Source organism: Balaenoptera borealis, assembly GCF_965194805.1.
Source record: "Balaenoptera borealis genome assembly, chromosome: 10".
NCBI classification, from domain to species: domain Eukaryota; kingdom Metazoa; phylum Chordata; class Mammalia; order Artiodactyla; family Balaenopteridae; genus Balaenoptera; species Balaenoptera borealis.
This window is the reverse complement of record NC_138874.1, coordinates 83,105,819-83,126,935: the sequence shown is the minus strand read 5'-3', so window position 1 is coordinate 83,126,935 and position 21,117 is coordinate 83,105,819. Positions and strand designations below refer to the sequence as shown.

General features: G+C 44.1%; 1 protein-coding gene and 1 pseudogene across 4 annotated transcripts in view; one reads left to right on the top strand and one right to left on the bottom strand.

Moving 5' to 3' along the window:
* PCGF5 (polycomb group ring finger 5) overlaps positions 1 to 1,202 on the bottom strand; it is a 115,806-nt gene extending 114,604 nt beyond the window's left edge. For 2 of the 3 annotated variants that reach the window (XM_082339642.1, XM_082339641.1), the window contains exon 1: positions 1,062 to 1,202. The gene's annotated coding sequence lies outside the window, so the exon portion shown is untranslated. The remainder of the gene's footprint in view (positions 1 to 1,061) is intronic. The other variant, XM_082339640.1, reaches the window with a different exon arrangement.
* LOC309604662 (ADP-ribose pyrophosphatase, mitochondrial pseudogene) lies at positions 648 to 12,333 on the top strand (annotated as a pseudogene). The gene is made up of 2 exons (XR_014249619.1): positions 648 to 895; positions 7,449 to 12,333. The product of XR_014249619.1 is annotated as an ADP-ribose pyrophosphatase, mitochondrial pseudogene (transcript).
* The last annotated feature ends 8,784 nt before the right edge of the window (positions 12,334 to 21,117 follow it).

The following is a 21,117-nucleotide window of genomic DNA, read 5'->3' as shown; positions in this document are numbered from 1 at the left end:
GGTCAGAGGCACACGGCGAGTACGCGCGGGGTGGACCCCGCAGGAATCATCGGCGCCCAGTCTGCGGGCCGATGATTCATTCACCGCCCCGGAGCCCACGGCCACACGTTCCGGGCGCACTAGGACGGCCGCACACGCAGCTTCTTTAATATTAAACAAATGTTTCAAAGTACAAACGCCCGGAGCTAGAAACGAGTCGACCCAGGCAAGGCGGCGGAGAGGAAACGGCACGTTTCGGCCGCTGCCCGAGTGTTCCCGGGGGCGGGAGGGGAGCGGCGGGCACGTCGGTCCACCCGGCCGCCGCCCCGCACCTCCCCGTCCCCGGCAGGCGCGCGGGCAACACCCGCAGGGGGCGCGGAGGGCGCACAGGTGGGTCCCTGCCCGCCCTGCCTCCCGCCCCTCCCCGCCCCTCGCGGAAGGCCAACGCGCCGCCCGCTCGCCCCTTTCCTCTCCGTGACATCTTATATAATAACCCGAGCTAATCAAAACGGAAGCGACGCGCGCTGCCGGGGCCCGACTCCCGGCCTCCACTGGATGCTCGCGCCCCGAGCCCCCAGCCCCCCAACTAGGCGCCGGGGCGCGCGGCTCCGGGCGGGGGGAAGGGCCCGAGCGCCGCCTCGGCTCGTCCCTCCTCGGAGAAGGCGCTGCCGCTGCCGGTCCCCGTCAGGAAGCCGCGAGCGTCACAAACTGCGTCAGCTTCTTCAAACACGTTTCACGGGCTCCCTCCAGCCGGGGAGCCAGCCGCTCCGGCGGCCGGGCCGCAGCCGGGGCTGGCAGGAGCCCCTCCGGGGAGGAGAAAGTTCCTCGGGGCCCTCCCCTCGCCCGCCGCGCTTCCAGCCCCTCTCGGCGCGACGCCCGCCCCGCCGCGCAGCCCGCCAGCCCGCCCCGATGGCAGGTTAGGCAACTTGTGACCCCCAGGCGCCTGGCGGCCCCCTCCCGCTCACTGGGCTCCCCTGCCACCGGGGGCCTCCTCCCGGCCCGGCGGAATACGGCGACGCCAGAAACTTCCCCCGGCCACGCCGGGCGGGGGAACCGCCCGCGTCCCGGCGCATCGCCCTTACCTTGCTCTCGGGAGGCCACGAGCCGGGCGGGCCGCGCGGGGCGCGTGGTGCGCGAGCGCGCGCGCGTGGGGCGGTAGGTGAGGGCGCCCGCGCCGGCGGGGGCGGGGCGGGGCCGCGGGCGGGGCGGTTGGGGGGGCGGCCCGGCGGGCGGGCGCGAGGCGAGCAGAGCCGGCGGCGGCGGCGGCGGCGGCGGCGGCGGCGGCGGCGGCGGCGGCGGCGGCGGCGGGCGCGGGGCGAGCGCGCCGAGGGGGCGGAGGAGTTGCAGTGGGTTTGTTTACGCATTGCTGCCCGGCTCGGGGCACAGCCCGCACTCCCTGATTGGACACAAACTGGGGCACAGCCTCTCGCCGCCGCCCGCCAGGCCTCCTCGAGCAGCCGCCGCGCAGCTCCCGGAGCGCCCTGCCCGGCACGGCCCGCGGCGGCGTCCGGGCCTGGAGGGGACGAGCCGCGGCGGCGGCCGGGCGCGGAGCCCGCACGTTGGGCCGGGGCTCGAAAGCGCCCACCTGTAGGGGCCCGACCTTGGCAAGGAGAAATTCGAAACTTCGGAGGCTGGAGTCCTCGTATCTTCCAGCCGTAGAAGGAACCCCCCTCCCCCTCTCTCCTTCCCCCCCGCCCCCCGCCAACACACACACACACACACACACACACACACACACACACACACACAGCGAGAGAGACGGAGGACGCTTGCCCTTGGTGGAGAGAAAAGCCGCTCAGTTGAGGTTTACATGCCCCTTTGGTGATGGTCAAGCTGAGGCTTCCCATGTATGAGCTATCTCTGGGACCTCGCAGTTCCTTCGCCTGTCTCCAGCTTCTCTGCGTGTAAATCCGTCCTCCGCGCAGAATTCGAAGTTGCCATCCCAGAATTGACCTTGCCACATGATGCTCAATATCCTCCGATGACTCCCGTAGCCTCAAACCCCAATTGCTTAGTCTCAGAGTCTTCCATAGCTGGGCCTCCACCTTTCAGCCTCTCTTCCAGTGCCCAACCCTCTCCCCCAAAACCCTTGTCTACAGACAACACCTCAGATGCCCCTGTTCTTTCACAATTGATTTTGATCCTGCTCTGTTCTCTGCCAGAAGACCCGTAGCCCCCTCTACCTGTCAAACTTTAATAGACTCAACTTGTCCACCATCTCTGTGCAGCCTCCCCGACGCCTGTGCAGATTCCTCCCTTGTGGCTGCCATCAGCCTGGCCTGAGGGTCAGTCGTGTGCCCACTCTGTGTCCCCACTAGGCTGTGAATTCCTAAGAACAGGAACCTGGTTTTAACAGGGCTCTGGGGATGGGAGAGATGAACGCCCGAAGAATAAAATTGAGTGTCTGCAGCTCTGCTGGAACTGCAAAACCTCACGAGAGTATCAAAAGGGTCTCTTGATAGACCATCCACAAACCTTATCTTGCAAAAAGCAAACACTTCCAAAAACTGAGAATGTCCTCCCAATATGTCTCTGTGTCTCCGCCTCACCACACCTGGCTATGTGCCCTCTATACTCATCACGGGCACTTAATAACCCTTGGAGGAATAAAACTGAGATGTTCCGTATACTGAGGTTCAAGGTGATCAAAGTGAGTACAGTAAATCATGACGGAATGGACACGAATGGCCACAAACCCAGTCATTTTACAGATAATTCCCTGGCTAAGAGTTCCTCAACTCTGGCAGCCACTGTGGATTCATCACTCTCTAATCAAATACTGGAGAAGTGGCCCCTGACCCTTCGTAACTCTTGGGATGGCTGGATTTCTTTCTCTCACGAAATGCATGGCTTTCCCTGAGAGAGCTGTCTTTGAACTCCAAGGGTGAATCCAAGTGAAAGTAAAGTTTTCTTTTCCAGGTACTTCAATAGTGATAATTTAATGCAGTGCATTAGTTACAAAGCTGTTGAAAGAACTAGAATTACAACCAGGAGAAGGTGAGGCAACCCTGAGATTAGCAACTGCTGGGTACATCTCCTCCCCTAGGGCTGGAGGGACAAAGGGAGGAGGCTGCCAGAACCATGAAGGCTTGTCCAGTGGGAGCTGGAGCCATGAAGGAAGTGCAACTACTGCTGGAGATGCCTCCCAAAGCAGAGAGAGTGGAAGGAATCCCCTGGCTCCTTCCTTCCTCTCACCTTCCAGGACCACCCAGTGGTAGAAAGCAGCAGAGGGCAGGGGTCAGAACCCCTCCAATAACAGATGAGAACAGAGAAACGAGAAGGAATCTGAGAGCGCTCTGGACTTGGGTGCTTCACTTGCTTACCTCCAGGACTCTTCCTCTGGGGGATGGGTTTTGCCAGGGCAGCGCAAACTTTTTCTTTCCAAGCCCCAGAACTCCCTTCCTCTTTCTTCTTCTCTTTGCCCTTTTGCTTCCACTTCTCCTTCCATCCTCTTCTCTCCCATGACTCCTGTATGTTTACTTTTTCTCTCTTACTTCTCTATCTCTGGCTCTAATTTTTCTCCTTGCATTCCCATATACCTCCTCCTGACCTCTTTTTCCCCCACTGAGTCCCGTCCCACCTCTGCTTGTCCTACTCCTTCCTGGGCAGGCGGGCAGCCTTCTTCAGCATGAAGGAGATGAGCGAGTTCCTATGTAGGTAACGGAGTTCGGAACTATAACATTGTTGCCTCTCTAGACACTATTTCACCTATGTTATCTCATTTTAATCCTCACCTCACACCTACTAGCTAGGCATCATTGAATAGAACTTTGGTGGCTTCATGATTGTGTATCTCAGGAAAGGGTTTGCTGGTGTGGGTCACCAACGACACTGCTGATGGTCCTCTTAACCTTCCTCATCTCCAAGTGTTTCCCTCCACCCTTTCTTCTCCTTATCCTACATCTTTTCCTTTCATTAACACAGATATTTTTCCTAGATCTCAACCCCCAACAGTCTAATACATCTCCAGTCTAAATCTCCAAAGATTGAGAATGGCTACTTGAAAGAGGTGGCATTTCAGTTGGTTTTTGAAGGCTGGATAGAATTTCAATAGATGGAGATTGAGGAAGAACATTCTTGGTGGAGCAGCGAATAATATGGTCCAACTCGAATGAAACACAAGAGATGGCTAGGAAATAAGACCAGATTTCAGAAATTTGTCTTTGGAGCTGAGTTCTCTAAGACAGACCACTCAGAAACAGAGATTAACCCTAAGTACATTAAGTACAGGTATAATTCATATAATTAGAATCATAACATTTTAAAGCCAGAAAGAAATCTAGACATTGTCTGACCCAACATGTCCATTTTTAAGGGAACTGAGGCCACAAAGACTTAGGTAACTAGTGTATCATAGTAGTTAACCACGGGCATTAGAGTTTGACTACCTGTATTCAAATCCCTGCTTTGACAAATGTTAGGTAATATGATCTTGAAGTTATCTGTGTTTAAGTTTCCTCATGTATAAAACAGGAAACATGATAGAACCTACCTCAGTGGGTTGTTGAAAGAATTAAATGTTTTTACAAGTAAAACACATAGCACAGTACCTGTCATATAGTCTGTCTTCAATAAATATAGGTGAGTATTGTAACGTTTTCCTATAGTTATTCAGCTAGCAAGTACCAGAGCCACAACTGGTCCCCCATATCTTTTAAGCCGTAGTTGAATATCCTCTCCATTACTAGAAGTTATGTCTCAGGGTGCTTGTTGAATGCCATCTATGGGACTGCAGTGCTCCTCTGGTCTGCTGTTTAAAGAAGTGCTCAGTTATCCTTCTAGCTCCCATTCCTCTACATTTCCACCAGCCTCAGCAATCCCACTGTGCGGTCAGTCCTGCATATGTGAAGTTCTGCAAGAGGAGAGGGACATGAAAAATAGCAACGGACGTGTGTTTCGTAGTCAACAATATAGCTGACAAGTTCTGATATAGTCAAATTTTACTAATTTAAATTTCAAAGGACCAAAAAAATCATTTAATTAAAGGAGTTGGAATGATCTGTCATTCTGCAGCCAATGTAGTATCAAACCTGCCAGTTTAAATTTTGGTGGTTCCTTAGGGGAACTCACTGAGATCAAGAAAAAGCCTTCCTTGAATCAAGTGTCCAATCCTTCAATGAGATTGTGATGGTAGAGAATCTTCTTTGTCCCTCCACCTTTCCTTTCTGAGTCTCTGGTCCCGCTTTTCAAAACTCCCCCAGCTCCATGACCTTCATGCAGCCCACTCTCTGGACTGTAAGCATCTTGAGGCAATGAACCACAATCTACTAACGTTTTCACCTCTGGAACGTAGCTCGGGACCTGGGCACAACAGGAGCCCACACATCGCTGAACTGACTGATGTGAGCAATGCCATACATATCAAAAGGATATGGAATCTAAGGGAAAAAAAAAAAAAAGGTCATGAAGAACCTAGTGGCAAGACGGGAATAAAGACACAGACCTACTAGAGAATGGACTTGAGGACATGGGGAGGGGGAAGGGTAAGATGTGACAAACTGAGAGAGTGGCATGGACATATATACACTACCAAACGTAAAATAGATAGCTAGTGGGAAGCAGCCGCATAGCACAGGGAGATCAGCTCTGTGCTTTGTGACCACCTAGAGGGGTGGGATAGGGAGGGTGGGAGGGAGGGAGATGCAAGAGGGAAGAGATATGGGAACATATGTATATGTATAACTGATTCACTTTGTTATAAAGCAAAAAGTAACACACCATTGTAAAGCAATTATACTCCAATAAAGATGTTAAAAAAAAAAAAAGAAAGGATCCCTTCCACCTCCTCCTCCAAAGCTTTGTCTCCTCGGTTGGTTGTCCTTAGCTAGTTGTCAGCCTGCTTCACTAATTCACCAGAAAGCATGACAACAGCTGAATGTGAAATAAATGTGCATTTTACAAGACAAACCACATTCAAAGGGATTTATTTTAATGGTGGAAATCCAGGCAACATTTTAAGAGGATCAGAAAGATATTTTTGGGGCAGCTGGACTTTCGTAACACCTTCACATCACACCACACAAACTGAAGTTTATCTCTCTGACAAATAAAGGCTACTTGACTTTGATTCTTATACATTTTAGTTTAGATTTCTTGGGTTAATTTGGAGACAGCCTCCATTCTAGATATGACTGTGTTAATTATCCCACCTAAGTAATTTCTTAAAAGGCACAGTTTTCTTTAATCTTAAAAATGTCAATCATTGTCCCATTTTCCTCTTTTACATCAAAGTCAGACTAATGACCCAATACCTTGAGCACTCACTGACTCTTTAAGCCCCGATATTTCTTCCACTTCCTCTATTTCATTTACATGCATCCTCTAGGAAGCTGGAAGGACTCCAAAGGATTAATTCTAGATCAACTCCTCATTTTGTAGGAGAGGAAACTAAGGCACAGAGATGTCAGTGGCAGAATCTCGAATTCCCAGCCATCACCCCATGCTCTGTCCATCTAAAAGCGAACTCCCCATTGCCAACTGTCCTCCTGACTTCCCTGTTTCTACCTGTTACCACCATCCTTTGGGCCCTTTAAAATTAAAATGGGTGGTCTTTGACTCTTCCTTCTCTTCAGGCCTCCCCCTTCCACATCAGGATATCTCTGACTTGTTTTTCTAGTCTGAACTGGCCCATGATTCAGGGCATTTTCTCTTTACAATTGTGTCACTACAATAAGGTTGCTAATGGTTTCATTGTCTCTCGCCAATCTCTTCCTCTTATACAGAGTGAACCTAGCAGAACCATCTTAATATAACTTAAATTTTTTAATAGGTATAATAAAGTGACATTTTGCCATATAAAGTCAAATCCAACATGCATTTATGCTATCAATGAAATACAAGTTTATTATCGTCAAGCTTTTCCAATTCTGAAACATATACCAGTAACTAGCTGTGTGACTTTAGGCAAATTATTTAACTTCTGTGAACTGCCATATCCTCAGTCTGTTAATTGGTGATATTATTTTTTTTTTTTTAATTTTATTTATTTATTTATTTATTTATGGCTGTGTTGGGTCTTCGTTTCTGTGTGAGGGCTTTCTCTAGTTGCGGCGAGCGGGGGCCACTCTTCATCGCGGTGCGCGGGCCTCTCACTATCGCGGCCTCTCTTGCTGCGGAGCACAGGCTCCAGACGCGCAGGCTCAGTAGTTGTGGCTCACGGGTCTAGTTGCTCCGCGGCATGTGGGATCTTCCCAGACCAGGGCTCGAACCCGTGTCCCCTGCATTGGCAGGCAGACTCTCAACCACTGCACCACCAGGGAAGCCCTAATTGGTGATATTATTAGTATATGTGCCTAACTCATAGGGTTGTTTGAGAATTAGGTGAAATAATAAATGTAAAGTAATTAATAATAATCATTGTAATAGGTAATATTTGTTGAGGTCTTACTATGGGTCAGGCATTATTCCAAGCTCTTTAAATGAATTATATCACAGTGACCCTTTAACATAGATTCCATTATTATTTCTAGATGAGAAAACTAAGGTCCAAGGGAGTTCTGAAACTTTCCCAAGATCAACAAGCCAAGAAGAGGCTGAACCAGGATTCAAAACTGGGCAGTCAAACCTGGGCAAACCTGTAAGCCACAGACCTGGTACATAGAAAGCACTTAGTAAATGATAGTTATTTTATTGTTGTTATTTGTTATGAGTATTATCACTTTAAAGAGAGGAGAAACCCTTTTCTCTGCCTTCCTTCCAGATTTCTTTCAGAAGTTGAGCCTTAGCATCACTTTGGGAAGAGGTGGATAATTCATGATAATCCAGTTGGCTTGGTACCACTTGTTTCTGCTTCCCAAAGTGAGGTTGGAAGGATGATCAGGGATTCTTGCGCTGCTAGGGCCCTGTAATCACCCTGGTCCTCCCCGTCCCCATAATATTCTTGATAAAATGGGAATCACACAGGCAGTCCCTAGTCCAGGAATAGTTCATAGTGACAGGTCAAAGATTTGTTCTCTGATTGTACTTAGAGTTCCTTTAGGGCTTTCTCGTGGATGGGACCAGAACATTCTCTCTGTCTAGCTCTGTTTTTCTGCCTCAGAAGACAATTTAGGAAAGAGAATCTCCCCAGTGGTTTCCCAACAAATAATTCTTTTGGTCTCTATTATAGTATTTCATTTCCTTCCCTTAGGGCACCTTTTGCACTGTGATCATCAAATGGTCTGATTTAAGTCTTCTTCCCTTTGATGATGCTAAAAGCAAAACAAACCCCTCATTACTGGTTTTGATGTTCCTTTCCAGGTGCTCCATCAATTCTTCTTTGGCCCAGTCTAATTCTGAATTTACTTGACACACCATGCCTTCCTTGCTCCCTTGCCTTCCTTGAGTGTCATTGCCCCCTGGCATCTGGTTGTTTATATTTGAACATCTGGTCTTTTTGCTTCATAGCATTTGACCTTGGCCTTCCAATGATGAGATTTTCATACATCCTGGAATCATACAATTTTAAAGCCAGAAGGACTTTTGTAGATAACAGAGGCCATCTGATTCCTTTTATATGAAGAATCAGGACCCAAGGAAGCCAAGGTCGGATGCAGAGCTACACAGCCTATGATGGGGAAGCTAGAACCAGACCCAATACTTCTGCTTCATTTGTTTCTTGCGAGTTAGATTATGCTACCTGGAAATAATAATATGAGGAATTTACAAGTGTCTTCTCCCAAAATGTTTAAATTTTCATGTCAGTGGTTTTCCTAATACATTTCCGGGAGGCTCAGAAATAATATGAGAAATTTACAAGTGTCTTCTCCCAAAATGTTTAAATTTTCATATCAGTGGTTTTCCTAATACATTTCCGGGAGGCTCAGAAGAATAGGAATTCCATGATTGAAAAAATGAAGCCATAAGAAGACATGAGTTTCAGAGCTGGGACCATGTCCCTTAATGATCATCTTTCTTTTCTAGTCGTACTTTGTACAGTGCACACAGCAAATTCTCAACTATGATGACAATGGTTAATGATGATCAGATCTCATATTTGTCTGCTTTCAATTCTCTTCTACCATTTTGTTCTCTATAGTCCCAGCTGTTTCTGGGTTTCAAGCCTTTTGGAAGCCTGGCTCATTCAGTTTATGAGGGTGATGAGTGGGTATTCAGTAGCTGTCTTCCAATAGTGATGATGATGATGATAACTTCAAATGATTAGAGATCTACCCCAAAGCACACATATGTATTTTGAAACTCTTCTAGACTTGAGGAAGTGTGTTCTTAAAATAATACCAGCTATTGCATTCTCTAGTCAGGTAGTTTGGAAAATACTGGATGAAACAGAATTAAACTGTTGGGTTGATTTGTTTCTACTGGAATTCACAGGATCTTTAAAACATTCTATGAATCCTAAATTCTTAAAGGAGGGTGATAAAATATGTAGAATTTCCCAAACATATTTGACCATCAAATCATTTATTCCTTGAACATCTTTCTCATAGGAGTGGTGTAACATGGAACAAATTTTGGGAAATGTTAAATATCCTTTGGGTTTAAATTAGAGTATATAGTACTCCATTTGTCCTAGAACTATCTGTTTCAAATGTTCAGAGACCTTTCCCTAGGGTTTGTTTTCTTAGATACAATGACTTAGCCTGTACCGCTGCTTCACATATCATTTCAGGACCTAGACGCTGTTGTTTTTCAGCCTGAATTTTTCCAGACAGAGAATCATAGCTTATTTAACTCTGGTCTTATATGTGAGCCACACTCAATTCCCATGATCATTTCAACTGTCCTGTTCTGATCTACAGTTTGCAAGGTGCAGGGTCAAAAAGTTAATGATAACTATAGTAATGACAACTAGCATTTTTGAATATGTATGATGGACCAGTTATTTAACAGCTTTACATGTAACAACCTACTTAATTGTCACCAGAATTCTATGAGGTAGATATTTCTATTTCCATCTTACACTTGAGGAAACTGAAGTGAGCTTATGTAACTTAAGTAACTTTGCCCAAGAAGATCCCAGTTAAGGAGGGAAAGCTGGGACTTGAACCTGATTGTGTTCAACTCTTAAGGATTACTGTGCACTGCCCTTCCCATGTTACTCCTATTTTTGTTTTTCTTTATTTATTTTTGGCTGCGTTGGGTCTTCATTGCTGCACGTGGGCTTTCTCTAGTTGTGGCGAGCAGGAGCTGCTTTGTTGTGGTGCGCAGGCTTCTCTTTGCGGCGGCTTCTCTTGTTGCGGAGCACGGGCTCCAGGCACGCAGGCTTCAGTAGTTGCAGCCTGCGGGCTCAGTAGTTGCGACACATGGGCTTAGTTGCTCTGCGGCATGTGGAATCTTCCAGGACCAGGGCGCGAACCTGTGTCCCCTGCATTGGCAGGTGGATTCTTAAGCACTGCACCACCAGGGAAGTCCCTACTTCTATTTTTAAATGTATGTGCTGCCTCCTCAACCAGAATCCTTTAAGAGCAGAGGCATTATGGTCCAGACCTCAGTACAATCTTCTGTGCTTGACAGCTCCTGGTATGCGGTATCTATTACTCCTTTGAACATAAAGCTTATGCAACCTGCCTAAGCCATTCAGCTAGTAAAATGATGGGCCTGAGATTTGGAACCATCCGCCATACCATGTGTGCACACCTCATAGATTTCTCACCAGGACCATGCAGGGTGCACCAAGTGAGCTTTCTCCTTCAAGGGCATCCTCACCAGGCTTTTGAGTATCCCAGATAAGGAGCCTTTTGTCCCCCAGAGCCTCCAACACATTCTTTCTGCCTTCTCCCAAACAGATACTGGTCCTAGACTAGTGACTAAGTCTACCCATAAGGCTAATACCCTGCTAAGCAAGAAAGCACTTTTGTTGTTGTGTGCTGATTTTGTTGGTGGTGTTTGAACAATGTTCTCAACCCTTTAGGATCCCTTCCAGACGTTGAAATCTTTCAATGTAATGAAGTACAAACGCAGCAATGGCCCCAAGGGGGCGCTGGGCGGGGTTTGTGGTGAGGCCCTCATCCCCCGCTGCTCAGCTGTGCCGTTGGCCCCCTACTGGCAAGTTCAGGAGCCCTGCCCTTGCGACTGGAAGCGCCCCACCTGAGAGCAACGGAAATCCTTACAGCCTGCTGGGTGGTGAATGGCTGGACACTGCTTGGCAAAGGCTTTAGCGACCGTGTCTCTCTCTGTGGCCTTGGCCTCTGCGGCAGTCAGGCCCAGCAGCTGCCCTAACATCTCAGCCGGCTAGAGCCCGTTTTCCTCACATGGGTTTCCTCCAAATTTCATCATGTCCATTTCAAACGGCCCTGCTGAGACGCCCCACAAGAAGGCCAGGACATCGCCTTACCCTGGCTGTAAAGTGGGGCGAAGCCAGGTCCCCAGCGAGAAAGTGAGCTGGCTGGTTGTGTGGCCAGAGTACAAGGCTGTTGAGTACACTTCCGGCTCAGTCTTGGCCGGACCCAGGTGGGCAGACCCTCTTTTGGGTGAAAGAAACTTCTCTCTTAAATTTAATGAAAAGGATGGGCATGTTGAGAGAAGGAGCCAGAACGGTTGGTATGAGGTTGAAAATGGTAGACCTAGAAATCCTGCACGTCGGCCAGGGCTGGTTGGCTGAGGGCTTTTGGGGCGTTGGGGCCCCAATCATGCTGCAGATCCCATCTTAACCAGGTGGAAAAAGGATAGCAAGGGAAATACAGTTACCCACCCTGTTTCTGGGAGAAACATCCTGCAATTTGTAGCCAACAAAAGGAAGGACTGTGGGGCATGGGCCATCCCAGGGGGGATGGTGGATCCAGGAGAGAAGATTAGTACCACAATGAAGAGAGAATTTGGTGAAGAAGCCATGAACTCCTTACAGAAATCCAGAGCAGAAACACAGGATTTGGAGAAACAATTGCACAAACTATTCAGCCAGGAACAATTTGTGGTCTATAAAGGCTATGTGGATGATCCTCGGAACACGATAACACGTGGATGGAGACAGAGGCTGTGAACTACCACGATGAAACAGGGGAGGCAATGGGTCATCTTCCTCTGGAAGCTGGTGACGATGCCAAGAAAGTGGGATGGGTGGACATTAATGATAAACTCAAGCTTTATGCCAGCCACTCCCAACTTATTCAACTTGTGGCTGAGAAACGAGGTGCCCACTGGAGTGAAGACGTGTACCCCAACTGCCATGGGTAGTGGCATGGAGTCTCATGCAAGCCATAGGCCTTCAGATGAACACAGGTAGATAAGAAGCAAACAGCTCAGAACTCCCATTGAACAGGACAGGAGGATCACTTCTTTTGGTGATTATTTCCCAAACTGTTCACAGGCTGGCGGCTTTGTATCAGGGAATAATATTAGACCCATATGGGGGAATGGAATCACAAACTTTTTGGCTTTCTAATTGGAAGAAGAATATAATATACATTGTATACATTGTATACATGGCTGTATACTTTGTATACAGCCATGTTATATACATTGTATACATTGTATACATGGCTTTAACCAAATCATACAACTAATGCTCTTTGAAGAATTACGGGTAAAACAAAGATAAATTCTTACCCACAATAGCCTCTACTTTTCATCCAGCTTGCATTTGTCAGTTCTTTCTCCTGATGTGTTAGACTGTGGTTTAATCTAATGTATAATCTGATTTTTGGGTTAACATTTGTTTTTCAAATTTAGCTATATGTGATCTTGTATTCACTGCTTTCAAGTACAGAAGCTCTTTGGTTATTCTTGTTTTAGAACCTTCAGTTTTATGGGAAAAGTTCCATCTCTATTTTAGTCCATAAGGATCAAGTACTTATGAACCAGGAAAAAAAAATGCAGTGACAAAATGAGCTTAATATCCATCCCTCCCTCTGGTTATCACAACTGTTCTGTCTGAACAGAATGGGGCTAAGCTCAAGACATTTGTTCCCTCTCATCTCAGAGGATGAGACCCTCATCTCAGAAGACCCTACAAATGCCAATTCCTGACATGAAGAAGTCTCTATCAAGGAGATGTATGTAATCACAGCCTAATAAAAATATAATTCACATCTACCTTTTCTCCATTAAAAAGAAAAGCCCAATGTATAAATGAGAAAGTGTTTATAGTCAGTTTGCAAACAGAGATGCCCCCTGACAATCAAGAATGAGGGGATCTCAGTAGCAACAAATAGGCCAGAAATACATTTCTTCCCTCTCATCACCTAAAACAAGCAAGTTAACTTTATTTGTATGTAACACAATTATGGAAAATTAACTCAAACCACTGTGATGAACCTTTTATGGCTAAAGGGGAAAACTATTTGTAGTTTTGTAGGCATTGATAATCTCATAAGAAAACACTTCCATAACAATATCTAACACTTATATCCCACTTACTGTGTGCACACACTCTTTTAAGTGCCTTATTATAGTGACTTACTTATTCCTAAGGATCCCCCTAAGAGGAGGAGGGTACTCTTACCTCACAGGCTGGGCTCTCTAGGAAGCAGACTCTGTGAGGGTGATTAGCATTGCAAGTTTCTCAGAGAGAGGTCTTGGGATCCACTCTTGGGGAAGGGAGGAGAAGGAAGCAGGATTGGGCAGGGTGGGATGTTGAGGTTGAAGCCCAGTGAAGCCTTCAGTCAACCCCACATGGAGCTCTGGAGCTGGGAAGGCTCTTCCAGCTGCCCTGAATTGGGGCGAAGGTTCAGGCCTTTATACTCTTTTTTGATCAGTCATTGGATGTGGGCTGCCTGTGGAAGGGGGTGTGACCTTAGGAGAGACAGTTTTCCTCAGCCATGGCAATGCCCAAAGAGGGCTAATACGTGAATGCCATCTTCTGGAAACACTCCAGCAGCTGAGAAGAGGAATCTGGGGAAGGGAAGGGGCAGGCGCTACAGGGTCTACTGTATATCGTCCCCCTATTTTACAGATGATATAACTAAGGCACAGGGAAGTTACGGAACTTGCAAGCTACACCACCAGTGAGTGGCGGAGTGGCAGGTTTTTGGGCTCAACAGTCTACTCCCTTGGCCGCAATACCATAGTCCCTCCAATAGTTACCCTCCTATAGTCCCCAGGTTCCCTGTGCACTGTTCCTTTAAGAAAAGAAAAGAAAAAGAAATCACCATGATATCTCTAACTACGTGCACATTTGGTCAGAGTTTCCTTTCCTAAACCTGAGAACATGTGCACGGTTTCATTTATTTTCCTCGTGAAAGGTGTCGTATTTACAGGGGTGATGACAATTGTAAAAAGGTTCACCCATGGATGCCCACCATTGTTCACGCTCAGGAACAAATTTAATACATCACTTTTCTTTGTGACCTCTATAACTGCTTGTTTTAAGGATGGAGCCATCTGTCCTATATATTAGTCTCAGCTCAGTAACTTTTCCAGGTGAGATACGCTCCCTGTCTTTATTTGAATCATTGGGGCACCTGGTTGGTCTAACATATTTTGAATGTTCCTAAACTTCATTATTTTTCCAAACTGTAAGTTCCTGAAAAAAATACACTTACACACACACACACACACACACACACACACACACACACACACACACACACACACCCTGAAATAATGAAGGTCTAATGTCTCTAATGTATCCAAAACAGAATTCTTGATTTTTTTCCCCCAAGAATACTGTTCCTCCATCACTCTTCCAAGGTAATTGGCACCCAAATCCCTCCAAGTTGCACAAGAAAACAAGGAATCCTAGATTCCTTGCCTTCCCTCACCTCCCACATACAATCCATCTGCAAAATTTAGTCAGCTCCACCTTCAACACAATATATCTGGCATCATTCACTGCTTTCCACTTTCAGTGACCACCCTAATCAAGCCACCAACCTCCTTCTCTAGACTGTCGAAGTTGCCCCCAACAGGCTTCCCTCTTTCCACTCTTGTCTACCTGCTGGTCATTTTCCACAAAAAATGAAACAACATTTTTAAGAATGTCAGTCACATGTCCGACCCCTCTTAAAACCTTCCAGTGGTTTCATTTTTTACATAAAACACAAACTCTTTACCCAGGCCTACCTACTATGGATAATGCCTATGCTCTAGTCTGACTTGGTCACATTCTACCCTGGCTAGTCTAGCCTTTCTCTTCCTGGCATTCTTCATATTTGCTTCTGCCCCAGGGCCTTTGCTTTGCTTTTCCATGTCTAGAATGCCCCTTCCGTATCTTCACAAAGTTGGTTTTTTGGGTCAGTCAGATCTCATTCAAGTAACACTTCCAGAAAAGAGTTTTCCTGGCTACCTAATCTAAAGTAGCTCACCCAATCCGTTTCTACTTTTAGCCTGTTTTATTTTCTACATAGTATTTAGCACCAGCTGAAATTATCCTGTATATGTCTATTTACAAGAGAGCCTAGTGATTTTTCTGTCTTGTTGATTACTATACCACCAATATCTAGAATAGTGCCTGGCATGTCAACACATTATTTGCTGCTGTTAACAGTTTTTTATATACTCTTCCCTCTTTAAAAAAAAAAAAAAATATATATATATATATATAAATGTGATCACGTTACCCTTGGCCTAACTTTCTAATTTAAAAAGACTTTTATCTTGAAATAATTTTAAACTTAGAAAAAAGTTACAAAAATAGTACACACAGTTCCCATATAATCCCTCACCCAGCTTCTACAAATGTTGAGAACTTATTTATATAGAACAATTATTGAAACCTAAAATTAACATTGATTTACTACTTTTTACTATTAACTAATCTACAGATCTTATTCAAAATTTACTAATTGTTACACTAATGTCATTTTTCTGTTCTAGAATCCAAGGATTCCCCATTTCATTTAATCGTCATGTCTCCTTTATTTCCTCCCATCTTGTAAAGTAGCTCAATTTTTTTTTGTTGTTGTTGTTTTGTCTTTCATGACCTTAACGCTTCTAGGTACCAGCCAGTTTGTTGTTGTTGTTGTTTTAACTAGAATGTTCCACAATTTGGATTACTCTGACATTTTCTCATGCATAGATTGAGGTTATGCATTTTTTTTAGTATGAATGTCATATCTGTGATGTTGTTTGGCAAAACTTTTATGCTGAAAAAATTAAGGTAACGTTCTCATTTTTGAAATGTCACTGTGGAATTTCCAACCACCTTGTACTACTTTTGACCAGTATTTTTATATTTTTATGTATGTTTTTGCGCACACACACACACACAATTGAATATATGTATTCTAATCCTTCCACCCCTCCTCTGTAAGAGAAGGTGACTAGGAAGCTCTGAATTTCATTCATTATCCTATCGCCTTCCTTCAAGTTTATGGGACGACACTTGAATGCTGTGTTATCCCACTGTATCAGTTACCTATTTCTACCAAAAAAAAAAAAAAAAATCCTGCAAACAATCTCAAAACACAGTGGCTTAAACCAAAAATATCGAGTTTGTAAGTTTGAACGTTGACCACTAGGGTTGGGCTTGACTGGGTGGTTTTCTTGTCGTGACTGGGCTCATGTCTGGGAGTTGGCTGGCTTTTGGCTAATCTAGGATGACCTTGGGATGATTAAAGAGAATCTGCTCTGCACCACATGTCTCTCTTCTCCTATCTAAGCATGTTCTCATGGCAATGGCAGTGAAGCAAATGTCAAATGGAAACATGCAAGTGTTCTTGAGTCCCAGGCTCAGCACTGGCACCAAGTCATTTCCCTGCATTCTATGAGAAATAGCAATTCATAAGGTGAACCCAGATTTGATGGGTGGGGAAATGACTCTTTCATTTCCCCACCCATCACAGGAAAGTCACATGGCAAAGGGCATGGACACAGAGAGGTGTGAAGTATTCAGGCCATTTGAGCACTCAAGAAACCAACATCTACTGTGCCTTTTTTTCTAACAGTTTCATTGAGATAGAATTCACATACCATACAGCTCACCCATTTAAAATGTACAATTCAATGGTTTTAACTATATTCACAAGGTTGTGCAACCACCACCAGAATCACTTTTAGAACATTTTCATCAACCCATAAAGAAACCCCATGATCACAGAACTCTATTACAATTTCTTTTTTTGGAGCCAAAGACTGCCTCTTAATCAATTTTACATCCCTAGTGTCTAGCACGGGGTTTGATCCACAGTAGATGCTCAATATATGTCTGCCAAAAAGAATCGAAGAGCTATCAGGTTTTGCCTGCTAAACCCCGCAGTTTGCCTATAAATATTACTCAGGCTTCTAGCGTCGGCCCAAAAGTATTTGTTTGTTTTGGTGCAACTTTCTGCTACTTTCTCCACCTGGCAAGGGTTGGGCAATTGTTCCCTTTGATGAATCATTTCCAGTTACTGCTGCTGAACGTTCTTTTCTTTTCATCAAGGTCTTTATCAAATAGGATGACAAACTGTTGAAAGTTAAATTATGGGTAATTATGAAGTAATAGGGTGGTGAGGTTTGTTTCATCACTTGCTTAGAATTTGGTACACACTGTCCCTGGGCACCTCCCTTGTCCCTTCCATTTGGTAATAACAGTAATGGGTACATTTACTCTGTGCCAGGCACTTTGCATGCATTATCATTTATGCTTTCTTATCAGGGCCAAATGAAACATTTTAAGACAGCCTTATATTAAGCCAAGACATCTATCTGTGCCACTTCAAACTAGCAGCTTTTTGAGAGCAGAGGCTGTGCTTTCCTTTTTTTCCCAGCATCTCTTATGGCTGCATGTGTATTTAATAAGATCCTGAGTAAAATATAAAAGCTAAAAACCATTTTCTCCTTTCTTATTAAAAAATTTAGAGTGAAGGAAGGAGTCAAATACAATAAAAGCCATTTGATTCAGCTTTGATGAGTTTCATAATGCTAAAGTTCACGTGTGGCAGTATAATTTCTAGGTGAGAAAGTTTTTGCCTTTTGGGAGTTCTCGAAAGGTTTTGATAGTATACACTTTAAAAGTGGAAGGTTGTCAAGACTTTCCTATATGTTATGTGAATGTGAAAATCACATTTCAGTGTGGTAAGTTTTGTTCTTGGATTTGTCACTAACTAGCTGTAGGAACTTGGGCACGTTGCTTCACCTATCCAAGTTTCCTTGTAGCTTATAATTCTATAAGTGTTAAATTGACAGATATTTGCAATACTTTTATATGTATGTTATTGGAAAGAGTATATAGACTTACACATTTACAAATATTATATACTTATAAAAAGCAAAATTTTCAAAACAGGAATGGGAATTTATATATGGGAGAAATCTGAATCCTGTTATGACTATATTTTTTTTTAAGAAAATTGGTATATTACTTATCTATTTCTACTTAGCAATATTACCTCAAATATACTTAAAATGACACATTTATTATGTCACAGTTTCTGTGGATCAGTAATCTGAGCTCAGCTTAGCTGCCTTAGGGTATCAAAAAGCCACAGTCAAGGTGTTGACTGGGGCTGCTGTCTTATCTGAGGCTCGACTGGGGAAGGATCTGATTCCAAACTCATGTAGTTATTGGCAGCATTTAATTCATTTCAGATTGTTGCACTAAGGGCCTCAGTTTCTTGCTGGCTTTTAATCAGAGACTGCCCTTAGTTGCTGCCATTTGGCTCTCTTCATAGGCTAGCTCATAATAAATAGCTTGCTTCTCCAAAGACAACCAGAGAGAGAGTTTCCTAGAAAAAAATGGGTTACAATGTTATGTAATGGAGCCATGAATATGTGTTCATGTACATTCTGTCACATTTGCTACTTTCCATTGGTTAGAAGCAAATCATGGGTATCAATACTCAAGGGGAGAGGATGACACAAAGCATGAGCACCAGCAAGTTGGGATCATGGGGACCACCCTAGAGTCTACTGGCCACAATTGAAAAATTACAAAATGTATGTGAGCAGTAGAGTAGGATTAAATTCTAGGAGCCACTCCATCCCCCAAGCATGCACACATATAAATCTTGCAACAAGGGAAGCATCCTGCTTCTCTCTTATTCTCTGTTTCAGAAAACGCTGCCATCCATAGCTCAGTCCTCAAACCTAGTAGCTATCTTTGACACTTTGCTCTCTCTAGCCAGCCCAACCTTCAATTCAACCCACGAATAAGGTACCAAACATGATCCTTTCTGTCTGTTTCCACTGTTTCCCCATCATTTTCAGTTACCACTGTCTTTTCCCTAACATTAAGCACACATCTCAACTGGCCTTCTGGATCCCACTCTTGCCCTCCTTTGTGATCCACCCTTCATATGGCAACCAGAGTGCTTTTCTTTTCTTTTTTTCATTTTTGGCTGCGTTGGGTCTTCGTTGCCGTGTGGGCTTTCTCTAGTTGCGGCGAGCAGGGGCTACTCTTTATTGTGGTGCACGGGCTTCTCATTGTGGTGGCTTCTCTTGCTGCAGAGCACTGGCTCTAGGCACGTGGGCTTCAGTAGTTGCAGCACATGGGCTCAGTAGTTGTGGCTCATGGGCTCTAGAGCACAGGTTCAGTAGTTGTGGCTCAGGGGCTTAGTTGTTCCGCGGCATGTGGGATCTTCCCGGACCAGGGATCGAACCCATGTCCCCTGCATTGGCAGGCGGATTCTTAACCACTGCACCACCAGGGAAGCCCAGAGTGTTTTTCTTAAAACATAAATCAGATCATGTTATTCTCCTGCTTAAAATCTTCCATTGGCTTCCTACCGAATATGAGTCAAATCCAAACTCCTTTATCTGACCCACAGGACAAACATAAACTGACCTCTGCCTGTTTCTCTAACCTCATCTCTTCTATAACATTTCTCTTTATACACATCTGAATTGTTTAATTTGTGATAATGACATATATTTTAGATTTCATAACCTAAAAATAATTTAAAGTAAATAAAATTAGTATTTTAAAATAATCTAACAAAGAATATAATATAACAGGGTAAAGTAAGTTTTAATAAAGCTAAGTATTTGAGGCTAAATATTTTTTGAATGAAAGAAACATTATTTAGCAATGGTGGCTTTATGGGTGATCCATTGCATCATGTATCAGATAATTTGGTCCAAAATGAGATATCCTAAATTAGATGAACTTCTGAGATAATATAAAATCCCAATTTAATCTACTAATATACACTGAAGCTAAAATAAGAGAGCAGGTTTATCTACAAAGTGGTGAGTTTTATTATTTGGGGAGAGGGGCAAGCAAGATTTATTATATAGGCAGCTTATTAATTGACCTTAATCAAAATAGGAAGTTATAAAATCATGTCCATAATAAAATCTAAAAGTAGGATTACACATTTATACAAGGTAATTTTCTTACATTTCTTATTAGTTAAAACCAGGAAAATTCACTTTCTAATTATGTGAGTCCAAATTATTCATTTATCATAGACTACCAAGCCACCTGGGTATGTTCACCCAGATAAGATACAGTGGGAGAGCATAACCTTTAGAGATAGACTGACTGGAATTGAATCTGAATTCTACAGCTTGGTAGGTGAATGACCTCATTCAGTATATTCAAACTTTCTGAGCCTCAGTTTCCTCATAAGTCAACAGGGATAACAATACCCCCCTTGCAGAGTTATTTTAAGGATTAAATAAACTTATTTATTGGCACATTGTAGGTACTCAGTACATGGTATTTTCTTTCTTTCTTTCTTTCTTTCTTTTTTTTTTCATCACTGCTTGGCTAACAAACCCAAAAATACTATAAATTGATCCACTTTCTATTTCTATTCTCATTATGTTAGACCTAGGATCAATTTGGGCAGAAGAAAAGAATTAGAAAAGTATCATAAAGGCAGACTCTTAAGACTTGTCTGACATAGAGGAAGAATGAGGCAGAAGCCACATGTGAGACTAAGATTTCAGTTGGAAGTGAAAAGTTATCAATATATAGGAATGCTGAGGGAATTTGTGTTTGTGGCTGGGTAAATCATGGAAAATTACAGGACACTTTGTGGTAAATGATATTATTTACTTATTAAATAAGCTATGCTGTTGTCCCCTCCCCCACATTTTGAATGTAATAAATATTAATTTGAAATAGAAAATCTGTGTGGCTGTTCAGGGTATCTTAGAAAAATTAATTGTTGAGTCTTGAATGTAATACAAATTCATTACTTACATTTCTCACCAGAAGTAGTTGTTTTATTAGACGAGTATTCTTTCACTATTATTTCATTTCCAGAGCAACAGGGCCTTTGATTTTTTTCAGATTACTTTTGGGAGAGAAGACATTGCAGTGACTTGCAATTTAATGAAGAAAATTCTTTTATGGTTTCTCACTTTGGGATGCTGTTAGATTGTGTTGGCATAGTG